Source organism: Channa argus, chromosome 8 (genome assembly GCF_033026475.1).
Source record: "Channa argus isolate prfri chromosome 8, Channa argus male v1.0, whole genome shotgun sequence".
Taxonomy (NCBI): domain Eukaryota; kingdom Metazoa; phylum Chordata; class Actinopteri; order Anabantiformes; family Channidae; genus Channa; species Channa argus.
Genome location: NC_090204.1, coordinates 8,277,285 through 8,286,061, shown reverse-complemented (window position 1 = coordinate 8,286,061; position 8,777 = coordinate 8,277,285).

The following is an 8,777-nucleotide window of genomic DNA, read 5'->3' as shown; positions in this document are numbered from 1 at the left end:
TGTTTCTCCTTTGTCTCCATGTTAGCTGTTTCAAAAGGGAGTCTGTAGTCAAAATTTTGAAATAGCACAAACAATTCTACGTTTCCAAATTGCATTTGTTAGTAGGACAAAATAGGGGGGCAGTGTGATATATAGTAGAATAACGCATTTTTCAATATCTCTTTATACATTTTCAAAGCGTTTAGCAGACAGAGACTCCTGTGTGTCAGCTGTAATGATGGTTTGCTGCTCCCAGCAGTAAATCACTGAAGTGCGAAGAGTCAAGACATTTACTCTTTACTAAGTTGTGTAATATTGCAATGGGAAAAAAACGAAACAAAAAAGATGTCAACATATGCAAGTGAATCTAAATGCAAATACCTCTGCCTTTTTTTAGTAAACCTCATGAGTTCTCTTGAGCAGTCTCTTTACTGCAGTGTTGTTTTATTGTCTGCCGTCTGTAAGTTTGCCCACTTGTCTGTGTGTTTGACTAATGTTCAGGGCACTTAGTTTAAAAGAGAGAAAATCCTCTATAGAAGTCAAGTATTTCAATTGTTTTGCACCAACATCCAGCTGCCTTCAATTAATTCCTGAAAACACTTGAGGTTGTTTTGACAGTGAACTTTGTGACTTCTTTTTTTCTTTTCCTCTCAGATGTTTTTCACCTCCTGATGCTTGGGTGCAAAGGCAGCCGACACCTTACTGAAGCAGCAGAGAGCACATTGGTATGAATTAAACGCTTGATGTATCTCTTTGTGTGTGTGTGTGCGTGCGTGCTTGCGTGTGTGTGTGTGCGTGTGTGTGTTGGGGGTGGGGGGGATGGCAACAGCAGTGAGAGCTGGATACTGAACAGGAACCCATGGTCTCTGGGGGTTCCTATGGCTGTCTGAACATTTGAAGGGTAGACTGCTCAGTGGAGGCAGCGATATAGAGCATCGACCTCTCTCTCTGGAGTTTGAAGCCAGCTGGAAACTGCCTTTAAACCAGTAGCTCTGTCTTTGCCTTTCAACTGCAAGGTGAAAACACGGCATCTGGAAGGGAGCTATAAATTTCATGCACAGTCCCAAGCGTGCTATCGAACAAAGGCAGCCTGCATTATGCTGGTATTCTTCTTCTTGTGTAATGGATGGCTGCATGCGAAATGATTTGTCGAGGTGATCAGCTTAAGTGAAATGCGGTTCTGTTGCAAGCAGTAGGTGCTTTCATATTATTCCACAGTTTTTACCTGATTCATGTGAGCAGCTTTAACTTTGATGCATCACATATTGTTATGAAACCTGTATGACACACACACACACCCACACACCTATAGGCTCGGCCCACTGCAGAGCCAGGTCTTGTGATGACATTGGCTTATTGTCACCTTCAATGAATAGCAGGAGATGCCGGGTGCTCCCCAGGCCCACCAGTCTGACCTGCAGGCCATTATCTGCTGCATTACAATGTCACTCTGTAATGTCAGCCAGTAAAAGCACTCAAATTCACCCCCATGCCTTTTACTTTTCCACTGTAACGTGCTTTACTCCTCCCCTCAGCACCACCGTGCATTCTTTTACCTCCAGCCAAATAACCAGCTGTCTCAAGAGTCTCAATCACTCTGAGACAAGTGAAGCAGGAAAAATTAAACGGTTTTCAGTTAGTCACACAATTTAAATCATAGACAGTCGGGGCTCTCAAAAACGTTCAGATCAAAGGAAAACTGCATTTAAGTCAGACAATGTGTGTTCGATGTCTATCTCAGAACTGAAGCGTGAGCAGAGGACCAACTGTGGGAGGATGAGCAGCGGTTACCTCTGGACCTCTGGAAATCAAGTCAAGCTGTTGGTCTGAGACAGATAATTTGACATGGCAGCGTTTTTCATTTCCTTAATGTGGGTTTTATCCCTCTCAAATAGTTTTACATCATAATCTCATACCCTGAACTATCACAGGCTAGAGTCCCTGCTGAGCTACAGGCCAGCATCACCTCAGTTTCTCATCTGGTTGAGCGTATTTTATGTCTGATCAAGCTCCTTGAGTCCAGCAGGATTTAAAGGCTTTGCATGGTACTGTATCCATGATTATCCATGTCTGTCCAGAGGTCACTAACACCTCTGGCTCACAGCTGAGACAACCAGAGAACTGTGCAGAACCCTCAAAATATGGAAAGTTAGCACTTGCTGATACCAGTAAGCAAATTCGTTTACATGTTATGGATGCTATTCTGAGCCACGTCCCAGAGAGCAGTGAGATACGTAATGACTGGAGGAGCTGAAGCATGCAGGCAGATTAAGAGAGAGGGTGACTGCTCAGCATGTAGTATTTCAACTCAGGAGCTCAGTCGGCTTGTAAATGTTTATCCATGGACTGGACTCTGACCTTTGACTCACTTTTATTCAGTTTGTTCACAGCAGCTGGGGGAAATCTGGCTCTTTCTCTTAACAACATGTCAGTCTGAATGTGACAGACTATAGGTCAAATGTCAAACATGTATGTCAAAACAGAAAGCTGTTGAATTCCAGTTCAATACTGAAACATCTAGATTTAACAAGGTAATCTGTGCTTCAATTTTTTTTTCAGACAAGTTTGGACTATTTTCTGAAGTTAAAACCAAAGCTGCAATCTGCAAACTCTTGGCAAATTGTTGCCCCCTTGTGGAGTTGTGGAAAATGGTTTGGAAACCATCTTGATATGGCGGACAAGAGAGCTCCAAATGCATGCAAATGGGCAAAACACAAGCAAATTACAAAAACATTTTTACCAATTTGACAACACACTCAACAAGTAAAGTGTGAAAACCCAATCACATACGGGAACAGGCTACAACTGCAGAAACACAAACAGGCTTCAGAAATCCTACCAGGTTAACAGCACGTACCTGTAATCATGTCTGAATCATGGGCTGAGAATGTTTTAGGAAACTTACCCGTTTTGTCATTTTCCAACACCACACACCTTTATGTATATGAGTTACTATGGCAACAACAAATGTCCCAGCTGTGCTCATGAATTTTCTTTTGTAATCTGGGATCTTTGCATTGTTAACTGTGTTTGATTGTTGTTATTTTATTACAATTAGAATATTGTATATTTTCCTGGTTGGCTTGTGTTTTGTCCATTGTTTGCATGTGTTGGGTTCTTTGCTTTAATTGCATTGGGTTGAGTCCTCAGGTCCGCTGTACTTGTGTGACAGGGTAATGTTTTAGCAGATAGTTGGTTGGATATCTCGGAATTATGGTCCAAAAGTCTGAGTTACTTAGCAATTCATAAAACATGTACTTAACTAAAGAGTAAAGAAATATATTCCATTGTGTAAATCTTTCCTGGGGACTTGGAAATTCCCATCAAGCCAAGATTTCCTAGATAAAACATGTGGTTAAATTGTGAATGGTTTAACAGAGATGATATGATTGTGGTATATATATGTGGATATAAATATTAATTTAACAAAGTGTGTAAAACTAGTATACATAACATGCCTTCACTGTACTGTGAAGTGCTTTAACTTATAAAAATGTGTGCAAGACACAGAGTGAAGAGTGAAATAATGTTTCAAAGTCAAAGCTTGAAGAAAGTATAAAAACTTTTAACCTGAAAAAAAACGAAGAAAATCAAGTGTCAGCATGTCAAAACTGTACTGACAGTAGAAACAGCTTTTGAATATAGACGCTTTGGCACTTTCCTCCTTGTATTATCTTCAACTGAGGTCGTGCCTGCATACGTGCTCTATAGTTTCTACACTTTGATTTCTCTGCAGGTTTCACTCCAGGTTCTTAATCTCAAACAGACAGAGAGAGATACTCAAACTGAAATTCACATTTTATCAGATTATACTCACGTCTTGTTCACTGCAAAAAAGTAAAAATTCGAGAAAGTGGTTTTAAAAACAGAGCAGCTGATTGGTTAGTGCTGCTGCCTCACAGCTAGAAGGTGACTGGGTCCTGCAGCAGTCTTTTTTGTGTAGAGTTTGCATGTTGTCCCTGTGCATGGGTTTCCTCCCACAGTCCAAAGACATGCATGTTAGGTTAATTGGTGACTCTAAATTGCCCGTAGGTATTAATGTGAAAGTGAATGGTTGTCAGTCTGTATATGTCTGGGAGTTGGCCCTGAGATAGACTGAAGGTGTACAAGGTGTACCCTGCCCTTCGCCCAATGACAGCTTGAATAGGCTCCAGCCCTCTGTGACCTGGATAAACAGTAATTGATATAACATTTAAAAACAATTGTTAAAACACCAACAATCATATTTGGTGCAGTAAAATGAGATGATAGTGGTCAGCTGCTTGTGAAATAGTTCAATGCAGTGACTACATGTGGCCGACACGCTTCACTATACCCTGCACAGTGTTGCCAATCAGGCATATTGGTGGCTTTTTTGGGTTTCAAGAAATAGGAATGGGGGTTGGGGGTTGGGGGGGGGGGTATATTCCTCAAGTGAAGAAGGAAAGGCAGCTGCTTCCTCCAACGCTGCCAACGGCATGCCCACCTGTTCACATATTGTGCAGACAGATGATTTTAACTGTCACTTTTAGGAAACTGCTTTGCAACAGTGTATTTATTAACATGAAATGCACTTCCAGAAGCTGCCATGTACATTTTCTGCCTCTTAGTAGAGGATAAACACTCAAATAAATTAAATAATTATAATATTATGCAGTTTATTCTTTTGGAAACAAATAATTTCCCAGATTTAAAGTAAATATTAAAGTATTTATTATTGTCAGTCAAGGTGTATATTGTATTTGTTTTACTACTCAGGCATAAGTAAACACATTTATAGCCATTTCAACTTTAATGGCAAATTTACTAGTTATTTTATGTTGTTGTAATAATAATAACAATGCATCATATAGGGGCATTGTATGGTAGAGGCTTTTATTTTCTAGTTAGACCTCTTCTCAGGTCATGTACCTGTTGATATTGTTGTCCATGGGGTCAGAGAAATGACTTTCTTACCATTCTAATAAGTAGAGTCCCCTTGACTTACCCCTCACCCCTATAACTTACCCCTCACTAGAGGTCTAATCAGGGAGCTTAATTAAAAATACCAGCAGATTAAGTAACGTGGTTTTGTGGTTTTCTTAAGTATGAATCACTGGCAGCAAAGCTATTACAATTGAAATTCGGCTTGTTGTCTATGTATGAGACGTGCTGCCTTGTACGTTGACACAAATTTGAGTCCTTGTAACTCCTGTACAAATCATATCTCCATTGCACTTATAGCTGGCCTGATGTGGCGAAGCTACTTTAAGGAATCAGTTGTTAAAATGTTTGGGACGTTTGAAACATGAAGTCACTGGGGCTAATGTTAGCCCCTGTTTGTTTGTCTGATCTATGGGTTTACATTGAGGATATAACCTAAATCACAATTAGCCTTGGATTTCTGAATAACCTGTGAGGACTATCCCAACCATCTGGAAGAAAAAATATCCAGCCTTCTGCGCTGTAAATAAGTTTTTCTCAAGTTACCTCTTTGCTAGATTACAACTCTGTTTCTGAATCAAAACAAAGATGGCTGCCTGCCAACTATGTGAATAGGTAACAGATTAAATATCTTTATTGTGGACTAAACCAAATATATTTTCATCCAGATGGTGAATAAATCTTTGAGGAGTTTGAAAACACTGTTTGAACAGAGCTGTTTTTTTTATTACTGTATGTGTTTTTCAAACATTGCTACTTAAAGAAAATATCACTTAGAAAAGATTCTGAGCAAGACTTGTTTTGGAACACTCTTTATTGTATTATTTCACTTTCATAACTGCACTTTTCTGAAATGCTGGGTTTTACGTGGTGGAGCTTAACAGAGCAGGGAGAAGGACGACTGGACGGAGCAGAGTGGATCAATATTGAGTCTCATGTCAGCACTAGAGGCTAAAGGCAGATACACTTTAGGAATGTTCGCACATGTCTTTATTTTATACTTGCACATAAATGGTCAGTATTGTGTTTATCAAAGCTCAATTTGCTGAAAATTAAGAAACAATTTCGAAAGGGAACATACATTTGTGTGTAAACAGTTTAATGATAAAACAGACCTGATAAACTCTTTCCAGATGCCTGCAGTAACGGTTCCTTGGCAGGATGCTGTTCTGAGGTATGGTCTACTGAACTGAATTTCACATAGGAAGAAATTCCAATGAAAAATTCAAATGACAAAAGAAAGGATGTGATGTATTTGTACTGTACTTTGTTGTTATTGAATAAACCTATGAATAATTTAAAGAGATAACAGGACTGATGATTTCAAAGACCACATGGTAAATTGGGAAAATATTTCAGTTTTCTTAACCAAGTAGTTTGTGTCACATGTGAAGTATCAAACCCAGTCTTTCCTATTTTCCTTTTTGAAAACAAATGTAGTTGAAATACACATCTCAAAACACTCAAGTGGGACCCTGTTGTGTGCTAATAATAGTACAGGCTTTTCTTCTTCTTTTCCTTTCGGCTGCTCCCTTTCAGGGGTCGCCACAGCGAATCATGTGCCTCCATCTAACTCCATCCTCTGCATCCTCTTCATTCACACCAACTAACTTCATGTCCTCCCTCACTACATCCATAAATCTCCTCTTTGGTCTTCCTCTAGACCTCCTGCCTGGCAGCTCCAACCTCAGCATCCTTCTACCGATATATTCGCAGTTTCTCCTCTGAACATGTCCGAACCACCTCAATCTGGCCTCTCTGACTTTATCTCCAAAACATCTAACATGAGCCGTCCCTCTGTACTCATTCCTGATCCTGTCCATCCTCAACATCTTAAGCTCTGCTACCTCCAGCTCTGCCTCCTGTCTTTTCTTCAGTGCCACTGTCTCTAAGCCGAACAACATGGCTGGTCTCACCACCGTCTTGAACACCTTTCCTTTCATTCTCGCTGATACTCTTTTATCACACAACACACCTCACACTTTTCTCCACCCGTTCCAACCTGCCTGCACTCGCCTCTTCACCTCTTTTCCACACTCTCCGTTGCTCTGAACCGTTGACCCTAAGTACTTAAAGTCCTGCACTTTCTTCACCTCTGCTCCCTGTAACCTCACCGTTCCACCTGGGTCCCTCTCATTCACACACATGTATTCGGTCTTACTGCGGTTAGCTTCATTCCTCTGTTTTCCAGAGCAGACCTCCACTTCTCTAGATTTTCCTCCACCTGCTCCCTGCTCTCACTACAAATAACAATGTCATCTGCAAACATCATAGTCCATGGAGATTCTTGTCTAACCTCATCTGTCAGCCTGTCCATCACCAGAGCAAACAAGAAGGGGCTCAGAGCTGATCCTTGATGCAGACCCACCTCCACCTTGAACTCCTCTGTCACACCTACAGCACACCTCACCACTGTCTTACAGCTCTCATACATGTCCTGCACCACTCTAACATACTTCTCTGACACTCCAGACGTCCTCATACAATACCACAGCTCCTCTCTCGGCACCCTGTCATACGCTTTCTCTAAATCTACGAAGACACAATGCAACTCCCTATGACCTTCTCTGTACTTCTCCATCAGCATCCTCAAAGCAAATACTGCATCTGTTGTACTCTTTCTAGGCATGAAACCATATTGCTGCTCACAAATGTTCACCTCTGCCCTTAGCCTAGCTTCCACTACTCTTTCCCACAACTTCATTGTGTGGTTCATCAGCTTTATTCCTCTGTAGTTGCCACAACTCTGCACATCTCCCTTGTTCTTATAAATTGGCACAAGTACACTTTTCCTCCAGTCCTCTGGCATCCTCTCACTCTCCAAGATCTTGTTAAACAAACTAGTCAGAAACTCTACTGCCACCTCTCCTAGACACTTCCATACCTCCACAGGTATATCATCAGGACCAACTGCCTTTCCACTCTTCATCCTTTTCAACGCCCTCCTCACTTCACTCTTACTAATCTTTGCTACTTCCTGCTCCACACCAGTCACCTCTTCTACTCTTCGTTCCCTTTCATTTTCCTCATTCATCAACTCTTCAAAGTACTCCTTCCATCTTCCCATCACACTCCTGGCACCTGTCAATACATTTCCATCCTTATCTTTACTCACCCTAACCTGCTGCACATCCTTCCCATCTCTATCTCTTTGTCTGGCCAATCTGTACAAATCCACCTCTCCCTCTTTAGTGTCCAACCTGACATACAAGTCCTCATATGCTCTTTGTTTGGCCTTTGCCACCTCTACCTTCACCTTACGCTGTATCTCCCTGTACTCTTGTCTACTCTCTTCAGTCCTCTCAGTGTCCCACTTCTTCTTAGCTAACCTCTTTCTCTGTATACACTCCTGAACTTCCTCGTTCCACCACCAAGTCTCCTGGTCCGCTTTCCTCTTTCCAGATGACACACCGAGTACCCTCCTACCTGTCTCCCTGATCACATTAGCTGTAGTAGTCCAGTCATCTGGAAGCACCTCCAAACCACCCAGATTCTGTCTCAGCTCCTCCCTGAAAACTACACAGCATTCTTCCTTTTTCAACTTCCACCACTTCGTCCTCTGCTCTGCTTTAGTCCTCTTCATCTTCCTCACCACCAGCATCATTTTACACACCACCATCCTGTGTTGTCTGGCTACACTCTCCCCTACCAATGCTTTACAGTCACTGATCTCTTTCAGATTACAGCGTCTACACAAGATGTAGTCTACCTGAGTGCTTCTACCTCCGCTCTTGTACGTCACCCTATGTTCCTACCTCTTCTGAAAGAAAGTGTTCACTACAGCCATTTCCATCCTTTTTGCAAAGTCTACCACCATCTGACCTTCTGCATTCCTGTCCTGAAGACCAAACCTACCCATAACAGTCTCATCACCTCTGTTCCCTTCACCTACATGC